At 45.5% G+C, this 27,160-nt stretch overlaps 1 protein-coding gene across 3 annotated transcripts in view; it reads left to right on the forward strand.

Annotated features, from left to right (window-relative positions):
• The window catches only part of UGGT2 (UDP-glucose glycoprotein glucosyltransferase 2), a 1,031,439-nt gene that overhangs the window by 361,977 nt on the left and 642,302 nt on the right, over positions 1-27,160 (forward strand). The gene's annotated exons all lie outside the window — the stretch shown is intronic.

Genomic DNA, 27,160 nt, shown 5'->3' on the forward strand with positions numbered 1-27,160 from the left:
GAAACCTGTCAGTGGGTTCACAACCAGGACCACCACATCACACAGGAAAGGAGCACCTGAATTGTGGAAAACAGTCCAACAGTGTGGTAATTTTAAAAGGGAGATCTTGGGCTGCCATATTCTGACCTGGAGAAGTAAAATGGAGGTATGTGGCATTACTCTTGCAGCACAGGATGGGGAGGACTCCAAGGCTGTTTTCGCTAGTACAAGAAGAGCAAAAGAGGCAGCTGGCTGAGGAATGAACACAGAGACAGCAGTGGGGTAGTGAAAGTGCTGTTTCTTAGCATACAGACAGGTGATCCAAAACCAGTGGGTTTTACACCTCTACCAGCAGATGGAGACGGAGCAAACCTGACATCACAATATATATATACTCCTGCACTTACTTCAGCCCGCCAGTATTTTCCGTCTCCCTACTGGGGATTGCTTAAAAAGATTTTCAAAGGAGAAAAGGAGGAGATTTATTACATCCCGCTCTCCTGTTGTGATACCTTATGGTCCCTCCTTCAGTTCAGAATTTCTGAGGTGATATCTTTGGATTCCTCCCTCAGATTGAGTGCCTTGGTTTTTTCAGCCGGCTTGGACTTAGCTTAAAAAAACTTAAAGGCAAGTGTGGGTGCAGGAAGCCAAGTGAGGTCGTGAAGGTCCTAGCCCTCTCCCCTCGCAGCTGGAGACTGACCTTGTACTCAGCAGGGACAAGCTGAACTCAGATAAAGAGTAATTATTAAAAAAAAAAAAAGAGAGAGAAGAACAGAGTTTTGAAGGGATTGCTCTCTCTTCCAGTCTCCGTGCTTGGCGTGCCGATCCGATGTTCGTTCCCGCCTCCAGGAGAGCTTAGGGGATGTGAGCAGCCTAGCGGGTTGAGCAGCCTTTTTGGCTAGGCCCCTCTCTCAGGCTTTTCTTGTTCGCCTAGTGGTAGGCCACGGCAGCGTTTTATCCTGTGCATAAGACTGCCCTCTTCAGTTCCATTAGTTCATGTTTGTGCGTCCAGTTGTACGTCCACTTGTGCTCTTAGTTGGGTGCATAGGGGGCGTCTACCTGGGCGTTCATACGCATATGCTTATTTAAACATGTTATCTGAGTGCCTCATGGGAGCTCAAGTTTTTGGGTGCTCAAGGCACGGTGTTGAACGCCTAATTTTTGGGCGCCTAGTTTTTTGCAATGCGAATACAGCTGGATGCACTCTTATCAGATGCCTATTAAAGCGTATTCACACACAAAAAAGCCCAATATATAGCAAAATGAAATAATCAAAGTATAATTCAAAACATATTGCAAAAGGACAAGTAATAATAAAAAAAAATATCAATTTATATCAGGGACTATCATACCACACTTTTGGTCTTTAGAACGTAATGATGTTCCATCAACAGACTTACAGGGTCTTATATAATCATCAGTCCTTACTTTTTTAAAATTTTAAATATAATAAATTAAAGTGTATTGGCAGACTGAGTGTCTATAGCAAAGAAACCTAATCACCTTACCCTCTGTGCTGCTTGTCATATTCGGGCATCCCAGGCTGACGTTCCCTCTAACTTGTGTCAGCGCTGTTTGGAGACTCAGGGGAAATTGCCTTTGTCTGATTTTACTAAGCGCGATGCAGGAATGAGAAAAGAGCTGTCAGAGGGGTCGCCTAATTTTGGAGCTCCCCTAACTGGTTCATCAGTGGGGGGAAGTTAGTTCAGTGGGAATAGGACAGATGCCCCCTGGTTTTGGCATGGATCCCTCTGCCTTTTCATGGGTAGAATTTTTTCAAGGACTGCTTTCTTTTCTTCAGGCGCAGTCCTTGGCCCCAGCCAATCTTAACAGGTCCGGAATGCAGGTGGAGAAATCCTGCATGCCTGGTGCTGTAGGTAAGTATTGGAGTATGCCTAGATCTGCTGCAGGTCTCCCCGATAGGGACCCAGATGGCACAGATGATGAAGCTGATTCTTACTCCATGGAGGATGGGGAAATTCCTTCAGAATTGGAGCCATATAGAACTATGTTGCAGTTCATTTATAGAAATTAGTTACCGGCTCTGATTTCCCAGACACTGAAGATACTAGGAGTACTGGGAGCTGAATCCATGTCTGAGCCAAAGAAAGATCCCATTTTGATTTATTTGCATAAAGCCTCATGTTTCTTTCCTATTATGGAGGGCATTAAGAATTGATTGATCTTGATTGGGGCAACCCAAAAGCTAATTTTAAATGGGGATGAGCCTTGGAAGGATTGTACTCCCTGGATCCAGTGGCAAGAGAACAATTGCGGTTTCCAAAAATGTATGTGCTTGTGTGTGCTGTTACCAAGCGGATGACTATCCCCGTAGAAGGAGGAGCAGCATTGAAGGATGCACAGGATAGGAGAACTGAGGCCATCCTAAGCAGGCTTTTTGAAGCAATGGGAATGAATTTGCAAATAGCTTCTTGTTCCCTGGTGGCTTGCTCTTGTTTACTTCTTTCTGAGGAAGTGGTGTGAATTCCAGGGCAGTGATGGAACCAGCAGACTGTAATTTCGTCCATACTTTGGCCAGAGGGGTAGCTTCGGTAATAGCAGCCAGGTGTCAGTTAAGGCTGAGAAATTGGTTGGCCAATACATAGAAACATAGAAATGATGGCAGAAGAATACCAATAGGCCCATCCAGTCTGCCCAGCAAGCTTTCACACGTATTTTCTCATACTTATCTGTTACTCCAACCGCTGAGTTCAGGGCCCTTATTGGTAGCTTTTTGATTCTAATTTCCTTCCACCCCTGCCATTGATGCAGAGAGCAGTGTTGGAGCTGTATCAAAGTGAAGTATAAGGCTTAATGTTTGAGGGTAGTAACCTTCGTATCGAGCAAGATACCCAATGTTTGTATACTCATACTGCTCAGATCAGTGCTTTGTTAGATTTTGGCTGGATGTAAATCCTATTTCTTCATTCCCCCTGCCGTTGACGCAGTTAGCTGCGCTGGATATGCATTCAAAGTGAAGTATCAGGCTTAATTTGTTAGGGGTAGTAATCGCTGCAATAAGCAAGCTACTCCCACGCTTGTTTACCCAGACTGTGCAATTCAGTCCTTTGTTGTTGTCTGAATATAAATCCTCTTTTCTTCATTCCCCTGCTGTTGAAGCAGTGAGTTGTGCTGAATATGCTTTTCAAGTGAAGAAACAGGCTTAAATTGGTTCGGGGTAGTAACCGCCGCAAGCAAGCTACTCCCACACTTATTTGTTTACCCAGACTGTGCAATTCAGTCCTTGTTGGTTGTTGTCTGAATGTAAATCCTCTTATCTTCATTCCCCCCTGCCATTGAAGCAGAGATAATGTTGAAGCAGAGATTTATGCTGGATATGCATTGAAAGTGAAGTATCAGGCTTAATTGGTTTGGGGTAGTAACCGCCGCAGCAAGCAAACTACTCCCATGCTTATTTGTTTACCCAGACTGTGCTACCTTGTTGGTTGTTGCCTGAATGCAATCCTCTTTTCCACATTTCCTCTTGCCGTTGAAGCATAGAGCATTGTTGGTTGTTGCCTGAATGGAAATCCTCTTTTCCATGTTTCCTCTTGCCGTTGAAGCATAGAGCAATGTTGGAGTCTCATTAACCGTGTGAATATTTATTGAATAAGGATATTAATCACCAGGTAGTAGCCGTCATCCCCGCAAGCCACCCCCATACCTCTTCCCTTCATTCCCATCCTCCAGGCTTTATGGATCCACAGTGTTTATCCCACACCCCTTTGAAATCTTTCACAGTTTTGGTCTTTACCTCTTCCTCCGGAAGGGTGTTCCAGGCATCCACCACCCTCTCCTTGAAGAAATACTTCCTGACATTGGTTCTGAGTCTTCCGCCCTGGAGTTTTAAATCGTGACCCCTGATTCTGCTGATTCTTTTTTCCGACGGAAAAGGTTTGTTGTTGACTTTGGATCATTAAAACAAGTATCTGAACGTCTGTATCATATCACCCCTGTTCCTCTTTTCCTCCAGGGTATACATATTTAGATTCTTCAGTCTCTCCTCATAAGTCATTTGATGAAGACCATCCACCTTTTTGGTCACCCTTCTCTGGACCGCCTCCATCCTGTCGCTGTCCCTTCGGAGATACGGTCTCCAGAACTGAGCACAGTACTCCAGGTGAGGTCTCACCAAGGACCTGTACAAGGGGATAATTACTTCCCTTTTCTTACTCGAAATTCCTCGCTCTATGCAGCACAGCATTCTTCTGGCTTTACTATCGCCTTGTCACACTGTTTTGACGACTTCAGATCGTTAGACACTATCACCCCCAGATCTCTCTCCTGCTCCATGCACATCAGCCCTTCACCCCCCTTCGAAAAAATTCTTTCGGATTTCCACATGCCCATATGCATGACTGCACTTCTTGGCATTGAATCTCAGCTGCCATAACTGTGACCAGTCTTCGAGCTTCCTTAAATCCTGTCTCAATCTCTCCACTCCTTCTGGCATGTCCACTCTGTTGCAGATCTTAGTATCATCCGCAAATAGACAAACCTTACCTTCTATCCCATCTGCGATGTCGCTCACAAAGATATTGAACAGGACCGGGCCCAACACCAAACCTTGCGGCACTCCGCTCATCACTGCTCTCTCTTTAGAGTAAGTTCTATTTACCGTAACACATTGTCTTCTGTCCTTCAACCAGTTTGCTATACCTTGGCACTCACACTCAAGCTTCTCGTTTTATTCACAAGCCTCCTGTGCGGGACCGTATCAAAAGCTTTGCTAAGATCCAAGTAGATGACATCGAGCACTCTTTCTCGATCCAATTCCTTAGTCACCCAATCAAAAAAGTCGATCAGATTTGTCTGACAGGACCGTCCCTTGGTGAAACCATGCTGCCTCTGGTCCATCAATTCTGCTGCTTGTAGATAGTTCACTGTTCTTTCCTTCAGCAGCGACTCCAATACTTTTCCCACCACTGAGGTGAGGCTAACTAACCTGTAGTTTCCAGCCTCCTCTCTGTTCCCGCTCTTGTGAAGCGGGACCACCGTCGCTCTTCTCCAATCACTCGGTACCACTCCCGTTTCCAGGGAACTATTGAACAGGTCACACAGCGGAGCCGCCAGCACACCTCTGAGCTCCCTCAGTATCCTGGGATGAACCTCATCAGGCCCTAAGACTTTGTCCACCTTCAGTTTTCCTAGCTCTTTCCATACCTTCTCTTCCATAAATGGAGTTTCATCCATTCCGCTTCCCTCTAGTTTCTTGTTAACTAGCGTCTGTCCTTCTCCGGGGTCTTCTTTAGTGAATACCGAACTGAAGTATTCGTTTAATATTTCTGCCATTTCTTTATCTGTCTCCACCCATCTATCCTTTTCACCTTTCAATTTCAGTATACCACTTTGGACTTTTCTCCTTTCACTGATGTATCTGAAAAATGTTTTGTCACCTCGCTTTACATCTTTGGTAATCCTTTCTTCCGCTTGAATTTTTGCTTTCTTGATTGCTTTCTTAGTCTCCCTCAGTTCCACCAGATATTCTTGCTTGTGCTCCTGTCTTTATGATTCTTTATATTTCTTGAATGCTGTTCTTTTAGCTTTTATTTTGTCTGCCACCTCCTTTGAGAACCAGATAGGTTTCATTTTTCTCTTGCTTTTCTTTACTTTTCTAACATATAGATTTGTTGCCTTGGTTATTGCTCCTTTAAGTTTGGTCCGTTGTTGTTCCACATCTCTCTTGTTCTCCCAGCCTTCTAGTTCTTCCTCCAGGTACTTCCCCATTTCATCAAAGTCCGTGTTTTTGAACTGCGAAACTCGGGTCTTCATGGTACTTCTCCGTATCCTATTTGTGATATGAAACCATACTGTATGATGATCCCTGGTGCCGAGGTGTGCACCTACCTGGACATTAGAGACATTATCTCCATTAGTGAGAACTAAATCGAGTATAGCTCCCTCCCTCATGGGTTCCATTACCATTTGTTTGAACAGAGCCCCTTAAGGGCATCCACTATTTCTCTATTACTGTTAGATTCTGCAGAAGGGATTCTCCAGTCTACATCCGGCAGATTAAAATCTCCAACAATCACCACTTCTCCCTTCTTTCCCATCTTTTGAATGTCTTCAACCAGATCTTTGTCAAGCTTTTCTTGTACAATCTTGAACAATCTCAAAATCTAATCTTACGAAGTTGCCCTTTAAAGGCTCACTCTCATTTGGAAGCGAACTGGAGAAAATGGCCAATAAGTGGGGTGAGTCCCAGGTTTCTCAGTTGCCAGAGGATAAGAAACAGACTGCGCTCCTTCAGCATGAGAGGTCGTACTAGGGGATCCAAATGTTTTCGACCCTACAGAGGAACGGCTTTTCAGAGGACTTGACCTTTGGTTAAGTCTCAGTCCTTTCATCTCAGGCAGCCCAGTCAGGGTGCAGGCCCGGGTAGTGGAGCCCCCCAAGCCTCCCAGTGAAGATGTGTGACCCACCCCTGGGAATAGGAGATAGGGGGTTGCTCTCTCTTGTTTATCAGAGGTGGGTTGAAATCACATCAGACTAGTGTGTTCTGGTGGTGATAAGAGATGACTGTGCACTGGAGTTTTGCACTCTTCCTTGGGACATTTTCATGGTGTCTCCCTGCAGCTCTCCACAGAAGAGACAGACAGCAAAGTGTATGTTGTCAAGACTCCTCAGCCTACAGGCTGTGGTTCCAGTGCCCATGTCTCAAGAAAATACGGGTCGATATTCCATTTATTTTGTTATGCACAAGAATGAATGCTCTTTTTGCCCCATCCTAGATCTCAAGGGGATCAACCATCATTTGTGAATGACTTGTTTTTGCATGGAAACCTTACACTCAGTGATAATGGCACTACAGTCAGGGGAGTATCTGATGTCTCTGGACTTGTCCAAGGCGCGCCTGCATATTCCCTCTGGCTAGAGCATCAATGATGTCTGCATTTTGTGGTTTTGGGGCATCATTGTCAGTTTAGAGCGCTACCTTTTCATTTGGCCACTACACCCAGAACCTTTTCCAAGGTAATTGTGGTGGCGGAGTTGAGAGAGGATGGGATTCTGATACACCCATACTTAGATGATTGGCTGATTTGGGCCAAGAGTCTGGAAGAGAACCTTCAGTTCTCGCACAAGGTGATTTCCTTGTTGCAGGAGCTAGATTGGCTGGTGAACCTGGCCAAGAGCAATCTTCAGCCATCACTGTCATAGAGTATCTCGGTGTTCGGTTTGAAACAAAGCAGTGCATGGTGTTCCTGCCGGAGGGCTATATTCAGAAGCTGATGGTGCAGGTGCATATATTGACAAACACAATATTTCCAACAGTGTGGACTTATCCACAGGTACTCGGATTGATGGTGGCGACCCTGGAGGTGGTGCCGTGGGCAAGGGTGCATATGTCTCCTATTTAGCACACTGATGTCTCGTTGGAGCCCATAGTCTCAGGACTATTTGATTCGGCTTCACCTACCAATGGAGGTCTACATGCACCTGCAGTGGTGGCTATAAGTGGATCATCTAAGAAAGGGGGTTTATCTAAAATTACTGGACTGGCTAGTAATCACGACATATGCAAGCCTTCAGGGTTGTGGAGTTCACTGTCAGGAGTTGACAGTGCGAAGGCGCTGGAGTACAGAAGAGTCTCCCTAGAGCATCAATCGGCTGGAAGCCCATGCGGTCCAGTTGGCATGCTTGCGATTCGGTGACCGATTGCAGGATCGAGCAGGCTGGATAATGTCAGACAATGCAACGACAATGGCTTACATCAATTGGCAGAGAGGAACCAAGAGCTACAAGTGTCACAGGAAATAGCCCAACTTAGGGAATGGGTGGAAATGCATCTTCAGGAGATCTCAGCCTCACACATTGCAGGAAAAGACAATTTAAGAGCCAACATTCTCAGCAGTCAGAGTCTGGATACAGGAGAATGGGAATTGTCAAACGAGGCATTTCAGCTAGTAGTGGATCGCTGGGGCTGTCCGTTTCTGGACCTGCTGCTGATTTCTCGCAATGCAAAGGTTTCTCAATTCTTCAGTCGCAGGAGAGATCAAAAGTCCTTGGCCATCAAAGCACTCATGCAAGAGTGGCCGGAGGGCAGGCTACTGTATGCCTTTCCCCCGTGGCCCATGTTGGGTAGAATGATTTGTAGAATCGAGAAGCACACAGGGTTGGTGCTTCTGGTGGCACTAGATTGGCCCAGAAGACTGTGGTATGCAGATTTGTGAAGACTCCTGGTGGATTCTCCCATCCAGTTTCCATCTCACAGGGATTGCTACGGCAGAGCCTGTTCTTCATGAAGATCTGACTTGATTTTATCTTACAGTATGGCCCTTGAGAGGGCTTGGTAGCTGAAGCGTGGATATTCTACTGTGGTGATTGCCACTTTACTCCGAATGCGAAAGTTCTCCATTTGCTTAGCCTATATGTGGGTTTGGTGAGTGTTTGAGGCTTTGTGTGAACATCAAGGGGGGTTCTTCCTCATTCCATTAAGATTCCACTCATTTTGGAATTTTTGCAGGATGGATTGAATAAAAGGTTGGCTCTTAATTCATTAAAGGTACAGGTGGTGGTTCTTGCCTGTTTCCAAGGTCAGGTGAAATGTGGATCCTTGTTGGCTCATCCAGATGTGGCCCGTTTCTTTAAAGGAGTGAAGCATCTTGGTCCTCCCTTGCAATTGCCTGTGCCTTTGTAGAGTCTTAATCTAGTTGTGGATTTTTTGGCGAGCCCCACTTTTCGATCAATGCGCATAACCTTTTCTTGAGGTTACTAACCTTGAAAATGGTGTTTCTTGTGGCAATTTGTTCTGCGCATACAATATCCAAACTGCAGGCCTTATCTTGTTGGGAGCTGTTTTTACAGGTGAATCCGGAGGCTATACGTCTGTTCCTTTTTGCCAAAAGTGATCTCGAATTTTCACTTTAATCTGTCAATTTCCCTGCTGTTTCTGGACAGGGAAAGAGATGCAGAGGAATATCGCCTGTTACGGCCCTTGGATGTGAAGAGGCATATCTTGAGGTATTTGGAGGTTGCTAAACCTTTCAGGAAGATGGATCGCTGTTTGTTCTCCATGGTGGGAGTAAACAGGGTGACCCGGCTTTGCGGGCTACAATAGCCCACTCGATTAAGGAGGTAATTACGGCCGCGTATGTGGATTCTGAGCAGCTGTTACCTAGTCCGGTTAGGGCTCATTCCACTAGGGCTCAGGCAGTATCATGGGTGGAGGTTAGACTGCTGTCTCCTGTCAACATTTGCCAAGCTGCAATGTGATCTTCCTTACATGCTTTTTCCAGGCATTACCGCCTGGATGTGCAGGCCCGGGAGGATACAACCTTTGCATATGCGTTGTTGATTGAACTGAAGGCAGCCTTCCAACCTGTTCGGGAGTAGCTTTGGTACATCCCACTGGTTTTGGATCTACCTGTCCTAATTAAAGAAAAGGAAATTATCATTTAAGTAGTAATTTCTCCTTTCCACTCCTATAGCTGTTTCTTTCTCCTGTTTCCCTATTGCCTACATAGGCTTCTTGATTGGACAGGAATCCTACACATGGTTAGGAAGAAGAGGGAGCTGTGAGAACAGGAAGCATGGAAATTTCACTGACCCTATAGTGCTTTTGCTATCTGTGTTCTAGTGGCCAGCTGCCTTTCTTTAGTCCCTCTACTCCTGTTCTTGTGGTGGTTGCTCTTTTGCTATCCAGTTGCCATGAGAGAGAGAGAGAAAGAGAGAGACCAAGATAGGGAGATGGATTTCTGAAAGTTGAGAACAAAGAGTGGAAATAAGACTGGGAGTTGGAAAACACAAATGGGGAGAAGTGTTAAGAGATGTCAAGAGCTGGTATTTAGAAGGCTGGGTGGGAGGAGATCAATCAAGGGAGACTAAAAACTAATAGGAAGAAAGGGAGATGGAGAACTGGGAAAAATGGGGGGAAAGAGGTATTGGAAATAGAAGATGGAGGCTTGGGATGTGCTGGAGAGAGATCAAGGGCTGGAAAGTACGGGGAAAAGAGTCAGAGAGAAGATGGAGAATAAGAGATGGGTAGAGGGGAGATTAAGAGCCAGCAATGGTGAGGTGGAGGGCATAAAGGACTCAATAGAGGAAGAGAGAATAATGGAAGATTAGAAAATGAAGAGGTGAAGGATGAGAAATGGAAGAGAGAGGTAAAGCAGAGAGAAATATTTGAAGAAAGATGGTGAGAAATGAGATAAAAGAAAAAGATCTGAGAGATGGGTGAATTAATGAGACAAATATGGAAGGAAAGAGAAAATAGAAAGTAGAACCAGGAAACAAAGTTAGAAGACAGATCAGTGAAAGCAGAGGAGAAACAGAGGGAAAAACCTACAATCAAGGTAGAGAAAAGTATACTCTAGTATTTGCAAATGTATACTCTAGTATTTGCAATACGTTTTGCTTTTTCTGAACTGAATGTACACAAGAGATATCAAATTCTTGAAGGGAGTACAGTAGTCATGAATAGTTGAGAACCACTGCTTGAAAATACTAAATTGGTTATTCAGACTGACCACTGAGCTTTTTCATTGTGTGCATGCATTCCCCTTTTGCAAGAGATATGTGTCCATTGTAAGAGTTTAAATTGGGTCCAAAGTATATTCTCTGAATACATGCAAGGTATGTAATCTTGTTTATCAAAATTCAAAACCAATTGCTGTTTCTTTTGCTGTAATGCATTAATTAGATACCATAATGTTGATCATAAAGCTGTCCTACGTTCCTCTGTGTGTGTTTACAATTGAAGCGTTTCATTATTGGAAAAGTAAGCAGCTTCTACTGTACTTGAATGCCCTAAAGCAGTGGTCCCCAACCTTTTTTGCACCGGGGACCGGCTTCAAGCAAGATCATTTTTCCATGGCCCGGCAGGGTGGGGTGGGGTAGGGGCAGGGCTTTGGTCATATGGGGGCGGGGTTATGGAGGGGGTTGGATTTTAGTGCACACTTATCATTTAATTATGACATTTATAATGTGAATGTGACTCAACTCACCATAGGTTCTCACATGCATGGCACACTGACCCATGATCGTCACGGGGCTAGATGTAAAAGTACAGTTTGTATCCACGGGAACCCCCCTGACCCACAATAATGGATGTAAAGCAGAATTATGACATTCCCCATACAACTCACCCTACAAAAAAGATATTCTGGTTCTGGTGACATCTCAGTAACAGCAACTCAAACTCCTTCTACTTCCAGGCTCAATAGCCCTACTTATGAAAAGACAGCAGTTTACCACCAATGCATGTCCTCTGAGAAAACACAACAAATAAGACCGATACAAACGCTTACATGCTAGCAAAATATCTCATCTCGGTAACAGACACAGAACCGACCTAACATACTCCCAGGATCTGTAGTAATGCACATAAACTAATCCGCACACAGTTACACCTGTATTATGGAATACACTCAAACAGGAGCAACCCTATCTATGAAAAGGCAACACTACAAATATTAAATCAGGTCCTAAAAACCAATACACCTCTTATTAGGAAAACAGAACTAGCAAGCAGCTATAGATCCCCACACAGAAATAATTGTAAGAACATAAGAAAATGCCATACTGGGTCAGACCAAGGGTCCATCAAGCCCAGCATCCTGTTTCCAACAGTGGCCAATCCAGGCCATAAGAACCTGGCAAGTACCCAAAAACTATACTAATAAGCAGAATAAATGTTTCAAAACAGCTTTGAACAGAATAACATCCAACAATTAAAAACTCATAAAAACTATTAAACATTCTCCAAACACCAATAAAATATTTCAAAAAAGCAGACATCACACAATTAAAATGGCAGTCAAGAAAAATAAACTTAAAAAGCCACCTTTACTTACCTCTTCCAGCAGCTCTCCTACTCCTTTCGTCTTCCATGCAGGCCGTAGCACACACCAGAAGCAGCAGTAGAATCTAAGCTCTATACTTATGGTCCTCTTCCTTAGTGCCCATGTCTCTCACACACACACACCATACCAATCATGCCCCCATGACCAGTTTCTGTCTCTCACACACCAATCATCTCTCAAACAGTCTTTGGCACACACACATCGGTCACCTTCCTGAACAGTTTCTCTCATGCCATACACACACACACACAGGCTTCCCACTCCCGTGTTCTACTTACATATATGGGCTTCTCACTCTCATAATCACTTTCTCTGCCTCTCTCTCTCTCTCACACACACACACACACACACACACACACACACACTCACTCACCAGTCTCTCACTCCCATGCTTGTTCTCTCCACATGCACAGGCTTCTCATTCCCATAATCACTTTCTTTCTCTCTCTCACACACACACACACACACTCACCAGTCTCTCACTCCCATGTTCTTTTTCAGATATACAGGCTTCTCCCTCCCATGATGTCTCACACACACCCAGGTTTCTCACTCCCATGCTCATTCTCTTCACATGCACAGGCTTCTCATTTCCATAATCACTTTCTCTCACATTCACACACACCAGTCTTTTTCTCTCACACACACCGTCACCTTACCAAGCAGTCTCTCTCTCTCATGCATGCACACTAACCCAGGTTTCTCACTCCCATGCTTTCCCACATACCCAGACTTCTCACTTCCATGCTTTTTCTCTCTCACACACACACACACAAACACACACATCAGTCACCTCCCTGACTAATGTCTCACACTCTCACATACACATCAGTCATCTCCCTGAGCAATCACTTTCATTGTCTCTCACATACACACACACATCAGCTCTCTGACCAGTCAATCACACACAGGCTGGCTGGCTGCTTCTCTCTCTTTCTCTCACTCACTTCCTCTTCTCTCCCCCCCGAGCACAAATGGGAGCTGCAGCAACTCCCGCAGGCCAAGAAAGAAGAATCCCATCGGCCGCGGGAGGCTCATGCTGCTGTCTCCTTTCTCGATTACCGGCTGCTTCTATTGCTCGGGGACCGACGCTGCAGCCGCCGCTGCTACTTTATCACGCGGCACGGCTCTTTCTCCTTCCCGCGCACCGCTCCGTGTATCACTTCCTGTTCCGGGTCACGGGAGGGGGGCAGGCGCGGGAAGAAGAAAAGGCCCAGCTGCGGGTGCCACAGCTTCTTCTAGCACCACTGCCGTTCCCACTGGGCTTAAACGTGCTGACAGCCCGGCGGCAACGGCAGCAGGAGAGACCGGGAGTGCGCGACACACCTGCCGGTACTTGGCGGCGCCGCGGACCGGCAAAAAACTCCCACGGCCCGGTCCCGGTCCGCGGACCAGTGGTTGGGGACCCCTGCCCTAAAGCAAGTAAAACTGTTCAGTTAGCCACTCCAAAAACATAAAATGTATTGAATATATTTTGTGTAATAGGCTTTGATATATATTCAATATTTATATGCTCTGTATTTCTAGCTTTGTTTAGAATTAATAATTTGAAAGCATAAACCCTGGCTGAGAAACAAAAACTAAAAAAAAATAGCTCTCCTCTCACATCATTTTGATTGAAAGGGTTTAAAAAGCAGAAATGTGGGACACTGTATAGTGTAAATTTACAAAGGTAACCTAATTAAGACTATCAAAGTAGATTTTTGGGGTTTTTTTTAACTGTCATATATAGTTTTCTTCATGTTTTGCATATCATTGTTTAAATATGAGAAAATGTCATCTGCTAAGAACAAAGATATTCAGTGGGTAATGAGATAAGCATAAAATGTAATTAGTTGCTACTGTAAGAAAAAAAAAAACATGACAATGATTAATGGTGTGGAATAGATAGGCAGAAAAACCCACCATCTGCTTAAATCAAAGAACAGATTTTGCGATCTTTACAAGAAATATTGTGTTTTAGATAGTCCATATAAAGGAGAAATTTAGTTATGCTGACTAGGGATGTGAATCGTGTCCTCGATCGTCTTAACGATCGATTTTCGGCTGGGAGGGGGAGGGAATCGTATTGTTGCCGTTTGGGGGGGTAAAATATCGTGAAAAATCGTTAAAAATCGTTAAAAATCGAAAAATCGAAAAATCGAAAAACCGGCACATTAAAACCCCCTAAAACCCACCCCCGACCCTTTAAATTAAATCCCCCACCAAATAACTTAAATAACCTGCGGGTCCAGCAGCGGTCCGGAACGGCAGCGGTCCGGAACGGGCTCCTGCTCTGAATCTTGTCGTCTTCAGCCGGCGCCATTTTCCAAAATGGCGCCGAAAATGGCGGCGGCCATAGACGAAAAAGATTGGACGGCAGGAGGTCCTTCCGGACCCCCGCTGGACTTTTGGCAAGTCTCGTGGGGGTCAGGAGGCCCCCCACAAGCTGGCCAAAAGTTCCTGGAGGTCCAGCGGGGGTCAGGGAGCGATTTCCCGCCGCGAATCGTTTTCGTACGGAAAATGGCGCCGGCAGGAGATCGACTGCAGGAGGTCGTTCAGCGAGGCGCCGGAACCCTCGCTGAACGACCTCCTGCAGTCGATCTCCTGCCGGCGCCATTTTCCGTACGAAAACGATTCGCGGCGGGAAATCGCTCCCTGACCCCCGCTGGACCTCCAGGAACTTTTGGCCAGCTTGTGGGGGGCCTCCTGACCCCCACGAGACTTGCCAAAAGTCCAGCGGGGGTCCGGAAGGACCTCCTGCCGTCCAATCTTTTTCGTCTATGGCCGCCGCCATTTTCGGCGCCATTTTGGAAAATGGCGCCGGCTGAAGACGACAAGATTCAGAGCAGGAGCCCGTTCCGGACCGCTGCCGTTCCGGACCGCCGCTGGACCCGCAGGTTATTTAAGTTATTTGGGGGGGGGTTCGGGAGGGTGGGGGATTTAATTTAAAGGGTCGGGGGTGGGTTTTAGGGGGTTTTAGTGTGCCGGCTCACGATTCTAACGATTTATAACGATAAATCGTTAGAATCTGTATTGTATTGTGTTCCATAACGGTTTAAGACGATATTAAAATTATCGGACGATAATTTTAATCGTCCTAAAACGATTCACATCCCTAATGCTGACATTCTGGCATATTAGCAATGGACAACTTTAGTATATTCAAATGCTGAAGAAGATTGACACATTAGGACTATGGTTAATAAAGAGGCTAAAAATTATAGATATAAATGGAGGGCATCAAGCATTCTTCAAGGACAAACAGGATGCCAGTCCTCACATATGAGTAACATCATCAGATGGAGCCCAGCGTGGAACTTTGACTTCAAAGCATCTACAAGTTTTGAACTTGCCCCACTGAGCATGTGCATCCTACTATATATCTGTGCATCCACTCAGGCTCCTTTTGTAGACCCCAGTGGTCATGGACCTTCTCTCGTTTCTGCTTGCAAGGGATAATTTTGGCTTCCAGGAGTACAAGGTTCATTATCTGAGAGGATCTGTGGTCTTCTCTAGTCTCTTTAGTCAGATTTTTGACTCTTTTTCCTATTTTTTTGATGGCCATGCATCAGCATTGATGCATCAAGGTAGCATTAGTCATGGTCTTTCCTAGGAAGTCATTTGATTGTTTTGTTAATATTTCGATCATTGCCACAGAAGGAAAAAGGCAGAAAAGTACCTCCTATGCAAATGGGTCATATCTATCCTGGATCCCCAAGATAGATGTTTCCTTTGCCTGGGAGCCAACCACACCATCTAGGTGTCCCTTGCACAACTATGAACCTTAGAGGGTGCTGTTTCTGGCTTGACATCATGGAAGAGCACTTTGGGTACCAAGTGACATCAGAAAAAGACCATTTAGCCCAGCTGGTAGGGATAGAGCCCTGAAATATCATCCTGTACTGCCTTTCCTTAGTCTATGATGAATTGTGAATTTTTGGGAAGCGTAGTTCTAGGATGTGGATTGTTATTATCCCGGCCGGCCCTCCTCCCCGCGTGATCGACGTTGACCCATCGGGGTCAGGGTAAGCGGACGTCTCCTCGGCCTCCCGCGAGGCAAGCAACCCACGCCGAAAACAAAAAAAAAATACCCAGACCCCCGAACCAGCCCAGCGCAGGAGGGACAGGCGGTAAGCCCGCCCACCTCCCGACGTTATCTAAAGTGCCCTTAAAGGGCTCACGACGCTTCTAGGCCGGCCATTTCCTGGCCGGCCCTCCTCCCCACGCGATTGGCGTTGACCCATCGGGGTCAGGGGAAGCGGACGTCTCCTCGGCCTCCCGCGAGGCAAGTGACCCACGCCGAAAAAAAACCAACCAAAAACTACCTGAACCCCCAAACCAGCCCAGCGCAGGAGGGACACGCGGTAAACCCGCCCACCTCCCGACGTCACCTAAAGTGCCCTTAAAGGGCTCACGACACTCCTAGGCGTTGCGCCCCTAAGGAGCGCAACAAAGGGGCCTGCCCCTTTGTGCGCCCCTTCGTGTGTACCAGGGCCGAGAGCTCTCTCCTTCGCCCACCTTAAACCCTATTGTATAGCTCTCCCTCCCTCTAACCAGAGCAAGTCACAAGTTGATTGCAGCCGCTCCTCTCTCCTCCAACCCACTTAAATTGACATGGTCTAGGAACCAGCGTAACAACATTAAACCTCAATCTAGTTTCCGGTCATCCCGAGGGACGAAGCAACCAACCAAACAACTTCATCCCCCCCCCCCCCCCCCCCCCCCCGGAGACCATCACAGAGCATCTTTAATATCACACTAACCTCATAACAGAATTCCAGACTCTTCCAAAAGCATGTTGAATGTATACCCTATCCCCATCTTATATCACCGCCACTTAATCCGCATTAAATCACTACTTCAGCCTCTGAGACATTCACCTAGAAGCCTTATCCCCATCATGACCTCTCCCATCACACAGCTACTAGGGCTCACGCTATTCTCTCTAACCCTCTTCAGCGCTCAATTACTCACAAAGAAAACACATATCCTCAATGACTATCTCCTGGACTCAAAGCCAGACATCAGCGCCATCACAGAAACCTGGCTCAAAAACTCAGACATTGCACTAATAAATCAACTGCCACTACATATATATGACAACTTCTCTCTTCCCAGACAAAAAAAAAAAGGAGGTGGCCTTCTTGCAGCCAAAAAAGAGCTCAGGCTCTCCATTCATCCTATCAAGACCTCCACTAAACTAGAGCTAGGTCTCTTCAAGTTCAATCAGCTTAAAATTCTATTGGTATATGCCCCCCCAGGGCTGTTGGACACTGATGCCTCCCCAATCATTGAAACCATAGTAAAACACCTAAACACGGACTCCCCAGCTATGATCTTGGGTGACTTTAACCTACACGTCGACTCCACACCGACCTCACCTAACTGTGAGGCCTTCCTCACCACCCTCAGAGCCATGGACCTCAGACAAATAATCGACAAACCCACCCACAGAGTGGGACATACCCTTGACCTCATCTTTATAAACTCTAGCCTATCGCACACTATAGCTCCGGAATGCATCCCAGTCCCCTGGTCGGACCACTCACTGATATCTACCACCTTTATGTTAAAAGAATGCCTGACCCCCCCACACACCCACTCTACCATCCATTTCAGGAAAACCTGCACATCAGACATGCTCAGTGAACACCTAGCCAAAGAACTACCTAACTTGGATGTCTCTAACCCGAACTCAGCCCTTCTCACATGGCACAATATCACAGAAACAATAGCCAATAAACTCTGCCCACCAGCAACCAAAATAATCAAACCGACCCTAAAAAGAAAACAACCGTGGTTTTCCCCTGAACTTAAGAAGATGAAACAAGACCTCAGACACAAGGAACGCAAATGGCGTAAGGCCCCATGTGATAGTACACTGTCCGATTATAAATACACCCTCCACAGCTATAGGAGCTCCATCTTAACATTCTATAAGAGACTTATATGCCAGCAGGATTCATGACCTCTGATTTGACGCACCTTTTCCTGGGTCTACCTTGCTGAGAGGCCCGCGCTCCATTCTTGTTGGTCTGTTTCCGGACTCTGTGCTGCCGTGCTGGTGACGTCGGAGAAGGAGGAGCCGGGTAGACTATAAGATCCTGTCTACCCCGGCAGACGTTGCCGCACCTTTTCCTGGGTCTACCTTGCTGAGAGGCCCGCGCTCCATTCTTGTTGGTCTGTTTCCGGACTCTGTGCTGCCGTGCTGGTGACATCTGAGAAGGAGGAGCCGGGTAGACTATAAGATCCTGTCTACCCCGGCGCGACAGTTAAGCCACGCGCGGTCAAGGGGTGCGCACGTACGGCTTTGTCCGGATTGGGACGGTATTGGACGAAACAATATCGGAGGAGAAAGGTGCGGCCTTAGAGAACGGCAACAAGCTAAGTAAAAAACTTTTCTTCCTGGTTTGATTTGAAATCAATCTTAAACTATCTGATATCTGAAAAAGAGGTATTATATCCCTCAACGGGCTGATTGCACGTCCTCGTATAACTTTGCCATGCCTCATACAAAGCGGAAGGCAAAGTTAAGAGAACTTTCCCTTACCTCAACTCCAGTTAAATTGTATCAGCCAACTATTTCTGATTGCTTTCAAACTCCTTCTGTGAGAACACCGGTTGGAGCCGCTAGCGGTATAACCCAGGAGCAGGAGTTTGCCGCTTTGGCTAGTGAAACATCATTAACCCCCGGTGCCCCGGAGAAACCGGTTCCCCCTTCAATGGAATCTGAGAAATCCATGATAACAGCTGGAGGACCACCCGACTCCCTAAGAGATGTTGGGAAACCAACAAGAATCTCTGTAGACAATGAAGATCTAAAGTCCTGGGAAATTCGGGAAGGCTCGGATACAGGAGGAGGAACTAGAACTCCGCAACAACCACGAGATGTTGTACCGATTGTAACTGGTCAAGATATAATAGAGATTACTCCAAAGAAACTTACACTAGAAGAACTGGGATTAATGATTATGAAAATGCAGAAATCGATAAATAATCTAACTTTAAATGTAAAAGAAGTTTTGAATAAGAATATTCTTGCAAGGGAAAATTGAAAACTTAGAGAAAAATGTTAATACTTTGGATGAGAATGTGGGAGGAATACAGAAAATTCAGGTGAACTTAATTAAGTCAATACAAGAACAAGAAGGTAAAATAGAGATGATAGAGAACCAAAGTAGGAAATTGAATTTAAGAATATTGAACTTTCCTAAAGTTCATCTGGTTACTCCAGTAGACTTATTTAACAGTTATATGAAAAACATCTTAAAATATTCAGAAAATTCAATTCCAAAATTATCTAAGGCTTATTATCTCCTACAAGGTAGGGAAGAAAATAATTTAAAAACTGTAGAAAGTTTTAACCTGACAGAATTTCTAGAAAAATCATATGAATCGAAAATAGAAAATAGAGCAACTTTATTAGTACAATTTCTATCCCACTCAGAGAGAGATGAAGTATTAAAACTTCATTTCAGACAACAAAAAGTAGACTTTTATGGTGCTCCGGTAAGAATATTTCCAGATGTTATACGTATAACACAAATGAGGCAAAAAAATTTTATAGCACTCCGAAAGGAGGTGCAAGATAGAGGCACACAATTCTCTTTACGTTACCCCTGCAGATGTCACATAAAATACCAACAAAATTCATATATCTTTAATTTCCCTGACCAATTACGAACATTTCTTGATACACATCCCTAAGGGTTGTAAATAAGGGAATACAAGTATGTAATGAGGGAGTACAAGGAAGATTATGGTAATTGTCTGTATACCTATGTATGCTCCATATGTTTTACTTGCTGTCAATGCTCTCTAATATTTTTTCTTTATTATTTCTGATGTAGATACTATATAGGGAAAATTTGTTTTGGAATTGAATTTCTCATAATAATTATGTTCCCTCAGTATCAACTGTATTTTGTAACAGATATAAGAAATGCAATAAATAAAAAATTAAAAAAATAAAATAAAATAATGCCTGACCCCCCCACACACCCACTCTACCATTCACTTCAGGAAAACCTGCACATCAGACGTGCTCAGTGAACACCTCACCAAAGAACTACCTAACTTGGACGTCTCTAACCCGAACTCAGCCCTTCTCACATGGCACAATATCACAGAAACAATAGCCAATAAACTCTGCCCGCCAGCAACCAAACTAATCAAACCGACCCTAAAAAGAAAACAACCGTGGTTTTCTCCTGAACTTAAGAAGATGAAACAAGACCTCAGACACAAGGAACGCAAATGGCGTAAGGCCCCATGTGATAGTACACTGTCCGATTATAAATACACCCTCCACAGCTACAGGCGCTCCATCTTAACATTCTATAAGAGACTTATATGCCAGCAGGATTCATGACCTCTGATTTGACGCCAGAGCGCTATTCTCTTATGTCTCTCAACTCACTAAAACCACTCCCCCAGCCATCCCTGATGACCAAGCACAAACCAATGCTAACGAACTCACCCTCTTCTTTCAGAAAAAAGTTGCCAACATACTAACTCTCCTCCCCACCAACAAGACTTCTCCTCAGCTACTGCTCACCACATCATCTTATAGCGGAGCTACCCTCAACACCTTCGACCCCACTTCCGCCTTACAGGCCGATACAGTAAATCGCGGCCGCGGTTACCCTGCTTCTAACCCGCTTCTAACTCACAATTTGGCCGCGTAAGTCCAACCCGCGATTCACTACCCCTTTAAACTCATCCTTATCGCTTCTTTAAATCAACCAGTAACCCTTTCCGCCCTCAGCATGTATATGAGATGTAAACACTCCGATTAGCTATTCCCTCCCATACAGCAGTGTGCGCCCCAATTATCTCCTTTTTAACCTGTAGTTTTGTCGCACGTTTATTTATTTATTTATTTTATTTATTAACTTTTATCTACCGACATTCGTGAAGCACATCATGCCGGTTTACAATGAACTCAGGTGGGAGATACAGTATAACAATATGACAATAAAACAGTATGAAAAAACTAACGCAAGAGCAAAAAACAAACCAAAACCAAATACAACAAAATAAACAATAAATGGAACCAAGGAATAGAGATTTGAGGGGGGTAGGAGGAGGAGAAAAGGGAAGGTGTAGGAGGTGGGTGGGAAAGGGGGATAAGGGGGGAAGGGGGGAGAGGTATAGTTAACAGAGGTAAAGGGAGGGAATAAAGCGGAAAAGAGGAATACTATGTACAGATGACTAATGTACAGGAAACATTTGATTAAATAGGAATATGGAACAACTGAAACAGGAGGTAATTGCTGGGAAGGGTTTCTTCAAGGGTATGTAGGGGGTGTGGAGGGCAGGGGAAAAAGGGGAAAAAAAAGGGGGGGGTAGGGTGGTGGCTGGGTGTCGAGGATAAAGGGAGGTGGCCAGGGGAGGAGGGGATGGGATCAGGCGGGCTGAGAGAGAGGGTGGAAGGCCAGGCGGGGGGGACCTGGGGGGGGGGGGCACAGGGTGTTAGGTCGTACAGAGGGGGGGCTAAGGTGCGGAGATATTAAGTTTGGTTTGTGTCAGGGTAGGCCTGTCGGAATAGCCATGTTTTGACTCCTTTCTTAAAGTTGTGAAAGGATGTCTCTTGGCGTAGGAAGGTGGGGAGGGAGTTCCAGAGGGTGGGGCCAGCGACGGAGAAGGCTCTCCCTCTGGTGTGGGTTGAGTGTGCTGTTTTGAGGGATGGGATGTGGAGAGTGCCTGTGTGGGTTGTTCTTGTGGGGCGGTTGGAGGAGCGGTAGCGAGGCATTTCATCGAGCCAGTTGTGGTTGTGTTTATGTAGGGTGTTGTGAAGGATGGTGAGGGTTTTGTATTGTGAGCGGAAGGAGATGGGCAACCAATGCAGGTCTTTTAGTATGGGGGTGATGTGGTCCCTTTTACGCGTACCGGTTATGATTCTAGCCATGGAGTTTTGTAGAATCTGGAGGGGTTTGATGGTGGTGTTGGGGAGTCCTAGTAGCAGGGAGTTACAATAGTCTAATTTCGTGAGCATGGTGGTCTGTACGACTGTGCGGAAATCATGGGTGTGGAGGAGGGGTTTGAGTTTTTTTAGGATGTTAAGTTTTTAGAAACCCCCCTTAAGAAGAGCTTTGATGTGGGGTTTAAAACTTAGGTGCTGATCTATAAAGACGCCCAGGTCTCTTACAAAATGGGCCTGAGGGAGGGTTGTGGTTGTCTTTTGAGGAGTGTTCTGTCGCATGGGGAGAGTGAAGCGTTCTGGTTGATTGGAGATGATGAGTAGTTCTGTTTTTGAGGTATTTAGAGCTAGATGGAGATCAGATAAAAATGCTAACTTACCGCCTACCCTTACCCCTACGTTAGTGTGGAGCGTCAGGTCAGAGAGACGAAATTTCATGGGCAAACGACCCTCTCACCCCCCAAGACCCTTACCCTGGCGTTAGTGAGGTGTGACAGCAATAGGCAGGCTCCGGTCAAAATCCCCCCCTCCCCGAAGCAAGGCGCAAGGCGAAAATCGGCTTGACATGTCATTAAAACAAAAGTAAATAAAGTATAATAAAATTAAACTTACTGCATGTGAATTTTCTTTGAACAGTCCTCTCTCTCTCCTCTTCCCGAGGCGCATACTGTGGCTCCTCTCCCTCCCGGGGGCAGCCGGCGGCGAAAGTGGCGGGTGAAAGCGAACGGGCAAAAACGTGCGGGTGAAAGCGTACGGGCGAAAGTGAATGAATGCACGCCCGTACGCGATGGGCGCCGGCGGGCGTGCATTCATTCACTCACCTTCGCCCGCGGGCGTGCATGCATCCATCCAGCGGAGGGAGCCAGCGGGCGTGCATTCATCCAGGCGGAGAGGCGAAAGCGGCTTCCAGCAGCCCCCGCCGGCGAAGGTGAATGAATGCACGCCTGTGCATACAATTTGGTCGCTCAAGGCGTGACGTCACGACGTTTGGCGTCACGGCATGTGACATCGGCGTTCGCTAATGCACTGCCATGAGCATCCAAATTGCATTCATTCACCTTCGCCGGCGGGGGCTGCTGGAAGCCGCTTTGGCTCCCCTGCTCCCGCCGGCGAAGGTGAATGAATGCATGCCTGTGTGTGCAATTTGGATGCTCAAGGCAGTGCATTAGCGAACGCCGACGGCACACACCGTGACGTCAAATGTCGTGACGTCACGCCTTGAGCTCCCAAATTGCACGCACAGGCGTGCATTCATTCACCACCGGTGGGGGCTGCTGGAAGCCGCTTTCGCTGCCGGCTCCCTCCGCTGGATGAATGCATTCCCGCCGCGTACGGGCGTGCATTCATTCACTTTCGCCCGTATGCTTTCGCCCGTATGCTTTCGCCCACCGCTTTCGCTGCCGGCTGCCCCCGGGAGGCAGGGGAGCCGCAGTACGCGCCTCAGGAGGAGGAGAGAGAGAGAGGACTGTTCAAAGAAAATTCACATGCAGTAAGTTTACTTTTATTACTCTTATTACACTTTATTCACTTTTGTTTTTATTTTCACGCTGCCTTGCTTCGGGGGGGGGGGGGGGAGAGGACTTGCAATCCCCCCTGGTACCTGTCATTTCAAACATCATTTGAAATGAAGTTTGAAATGACAGGTACCAACTCACCCAGGATACTGTATAGGCGCTGCATAGCGTTCTATACAGTAAAATGGATTGCGCGGGCCTAACACTTCACGGACGCTTCTTGGACGCGGCTTGCATTTGCAAGCTATTTAAATACAGTATCGAGCAGTAGGTGATCAGAACTGTGCCTGCGGCAAACGCGGGTGCGCCCGGCCGTAATGCACCTCTTCCTACCGCTCCTTACTGTATCGGCCTGTTAGAGATCAAGTCCTTACTAAAAAGATTGAAACCGTCTAGCCACCCATCTGACCACATCCCAGCAAAACTACTGTTACTGATCCCGGACACCATCTCCAAACCCCTGGCTGATATGATAAACTGTTCCTTATCACAAGGAAGCTACCCAGACATGCTAAAAATGGCCACCCTCAAACCTCTCCTAAAGAAACCTAACCTAGACACAAAAGAACTTACCAACTTCCATCCTTTTCTAATCTCCCTAGGATTACCTAGAAGAACACAAAATTCTATACCCCTCTCAACAAGGCTTCCGCAAGTTGCTAAGCACGGAAACTCTCCTTATCTCTCTTACTGACCACATCATCATGGGACTAGACAAAGGACATTCTTTCCTTCTGGTACTTCTAGACATCTCAGCCGCATTCAATACCGTGAACCACTCCATTCTCTTAAATCGCCTTTCAGACATTGGTCTATCAGGAACAGTCCACAGATGGTTCGACTCCTTCCTCACTAATAGAGGCTACAAGGTTAAAATCAACAATAAAGAATCCCCTTGCATCAAATCTTCATTAGGAGTTCCCCAAGGCTCCTCATTGTCTCCCACCCTTTTCAATATTTACCTCCTTCCCCTCTGCCAGCTGCTAACAAATCTAAAATTAAAACATTACCTTTACGCCGACGACGTTCAAATTCTGATCCCCATAACTGAATCGCTTACAAAAACACTCATATTCTGGGAAAACTGCCTCCAATCCATCAACCTGCTCCTCACCAGTCTAAACCTGGTCCTTTACACAGCCAAAACTGAACTCCTCCTCATCTCCTCCAATCACACCGACATTCCTTCACAGACCTATTTCAATACCAACACCACGCAAGTAAGAGACCTCGGTGTAATCCTCGACAACCGTCTGAACCTAAAGAAATCCATCAACAACACTACCAAGAACTGCTTCTTCAAACTACAAGTGCTAAAAAGGCTCAAACCTCTCCTACATTTCCAAGATTTCAGGACAGTCCTCCAAACCCTGCTCTTTTCCAAGTTAGACTACTGTAACACCCTTCTTTTGGGTCTCCCCTCCTCCACAACTAAACCCCTTCAAATGCTCCAGAACTCGGTGGCCAGAATCTTAACAAACACCAACCGCGTTGATCACATCACACCCATTCTCAGGAACTTACATTGGCTCCCAATAAACTATAGAATCTTATACAAGTCCCTCACCGTCATTCACAAAACCATCCACAAACAGCTCCTCCTCTTATCTGCAGATTCCTTTCAAACTTCACACTTCTACAAGACCCATCAGAGAAAGGTATAAAAGAACCCTACACATCCCCACAACTAAAGCCACCCTTCATATAATCACCAGAGAATGGGCATTCTCGACTGCAGAACCTGCCATCTGGAATACCATGCCTACAGATCTCAGACTTGAACCCTGCCTTTTAACATTTCGGAAAAAACTTAAAACCTGGCTATTCTTACAAGCCTTCCCTCAACTGGTGTGAACCATGAATAAAAGACACGTAGACAAGCCCTCTATATAGATCCCCTATTTACCACTTGTTAAGTTCTCCTCCTTTTTTCTGTAGCCGCTTGCTACCTCAACGTCCAAGTTCACTCCACCTTGTTTATTGTAACTTTGCCTCTTGTTCAATGTTAAGTTAAGTTAATGTTTACCCCTGTTCCATGTAAACCGACATAATATGATATGCATCATGAATGCTGGTATAGAAAAGCATTAAATAAATAAGTCTGGCCTATTGTAATGAATTGCAGGAGGATCTTGTGAGACTGGAAGATTACACTTCCAAATGGCAAATGAAATTTAATGTGGACAAGTGCAAAGTGATGCATATAGAGAAAAATAACCCTTACTATAGTTACACAATGTTAGGTTCTATCTTAGTAGTTACCTCCCAGGAAAGAGATCTAGGCATCATAGTGGATAATACATTGAAATCATTGGCCCAGTGTGTTGTGTCAATCAAAAAAGCTAATAGAATTTTTATTTAGCATTTGTTATATACCGAGGTACAGCTGACATAGCCTTCACTCCGGTTTACATTATAACAAACCAGTTACATTTAAATTCATAACAGTGTGACAGAGAATGAGTCAGAACATTAACTTAAAGTCAATAAATACATTGAACCATTCATTGAACAATAGTTATGAGTGTAAGCAACACTTGAAGTAGACGGTTGAAACCGTTAGAGAGAAGAAAGGTTTCTGCAAGACAGGACGAAAGACAGAAGGAGGGGATTGCTGGCATAAAAAAGGAACGTGAAGGTGGATATGAAAAAGATTATGTTCAGTTGTCATTGGGTGAGCAGCCATTGTACGATTGTGAGAGTAGCCAATCTTAAGATCTTTTTTAAAAGATTTAAAGTTTTCTTGCGAATTGAGGTGTTGAGGTAGTGCGTTCCATAATTTTGGGCCGATGATAGAGATGGCTCTATTTCTAGTGGAGGATAATTTGGCTTGAGGTAAAGAAGGGACATCCAGCTGAACTTTATATGTAGATCTTGTTGTACGTGAAGATTTGTGTAGATGTATAATATTGTTATTATAGAATGGTAGGAATTATTAAGAAGGAAATGAAAAATAAAATGGAGGATGTCATAATTCCTCTGTATCGCTCCATGGTGAGACTGCCCCTTGAATACTGTGTACAGTTCTGGTCACTGCATCTGAAAAAGGATATAGCTGCACTGAAGAAAATACAGAGAAGGGCGACCAAAATTATAAGGGGCATGGAACGGCTGCCCTATGAGAAAAGGCTAAAGAAGTTAGGTCTGTTCAGTTTGGAGAAGAGACGACTGAGGGGGGTATATGATAGAAGTCTACAAAATCATGAAAGGACTTGAACAAGTTAATGTAAATCAGTTATTTACTCTCTTACAGGCCGATACAGTACCGACGCGGTAAAAAATGTGCGGATGTGTCCCACGCGTGCAACTCGTTTTTTTATACTTGTTATTCTGTATTATAATAAGATGCTAATCAAAGCGGCGCCAAAAGCATGCGCGGCGCTTGGAAAAACAGCGTCCATAACGCTACTGATTTTACTGTATAAGATGTATATACAGTATCCCGGGTGCGCTGGACAATGCGTTGTACTTCAATACGTCATATTTCTAGCAAACAGGAGTTTTCAATTCAGAATGTTATGAGTTCAAAGGTTTTCATAGATCTTGCCAAATATCATTGTTTCCCGCCGTGACATCATCGCCACGTCATAATCCTGCCTTGGATGTGTATAGAAATCACTGCTCGGAGTTAGACTGTCCCTTTTGTATTTGGGTTGGGTCAGGATCATACAGACCGGTTTGAACTGTTGCTTTTGATATCAATTGGAAGATCAACATCTAAAACATCGGCATCCCTTTACTTTGAACAGGTAAGAGCACACTAACGGACGCTTCTTTCCAGGAGGCCCCAGACGGATGCCCGGAGTCATGAACGTTGTCCGAAAAGAGGCGGGAACGTCCATGCTCGGAGGCCCCGCTAGCTACCTTTACGGGTGCTCCAGGCTGCGGCCCTCTGCCTCAGGCCCCGGACGGATGCCTGGAGCTATGGATATTCCTCTGAAAAGAAGTGGGAACGTCCA

Source organism: Rhinatrema bivittatum, chromosome 5, assembly GCF_901001135.1.
Source record: "Rhinatrema bivittatum chromosome 5, aRhiBiv1.1, whole genome shotgun sequence".
Taxonomy (NCBI): domain Eukaryota; kingdom Metazoa; phylum Chordata; class Amphibia; order Gymnophiona; family Rhinatrematidae; genus Rhinatrema; species Rhinatrema bivittatum.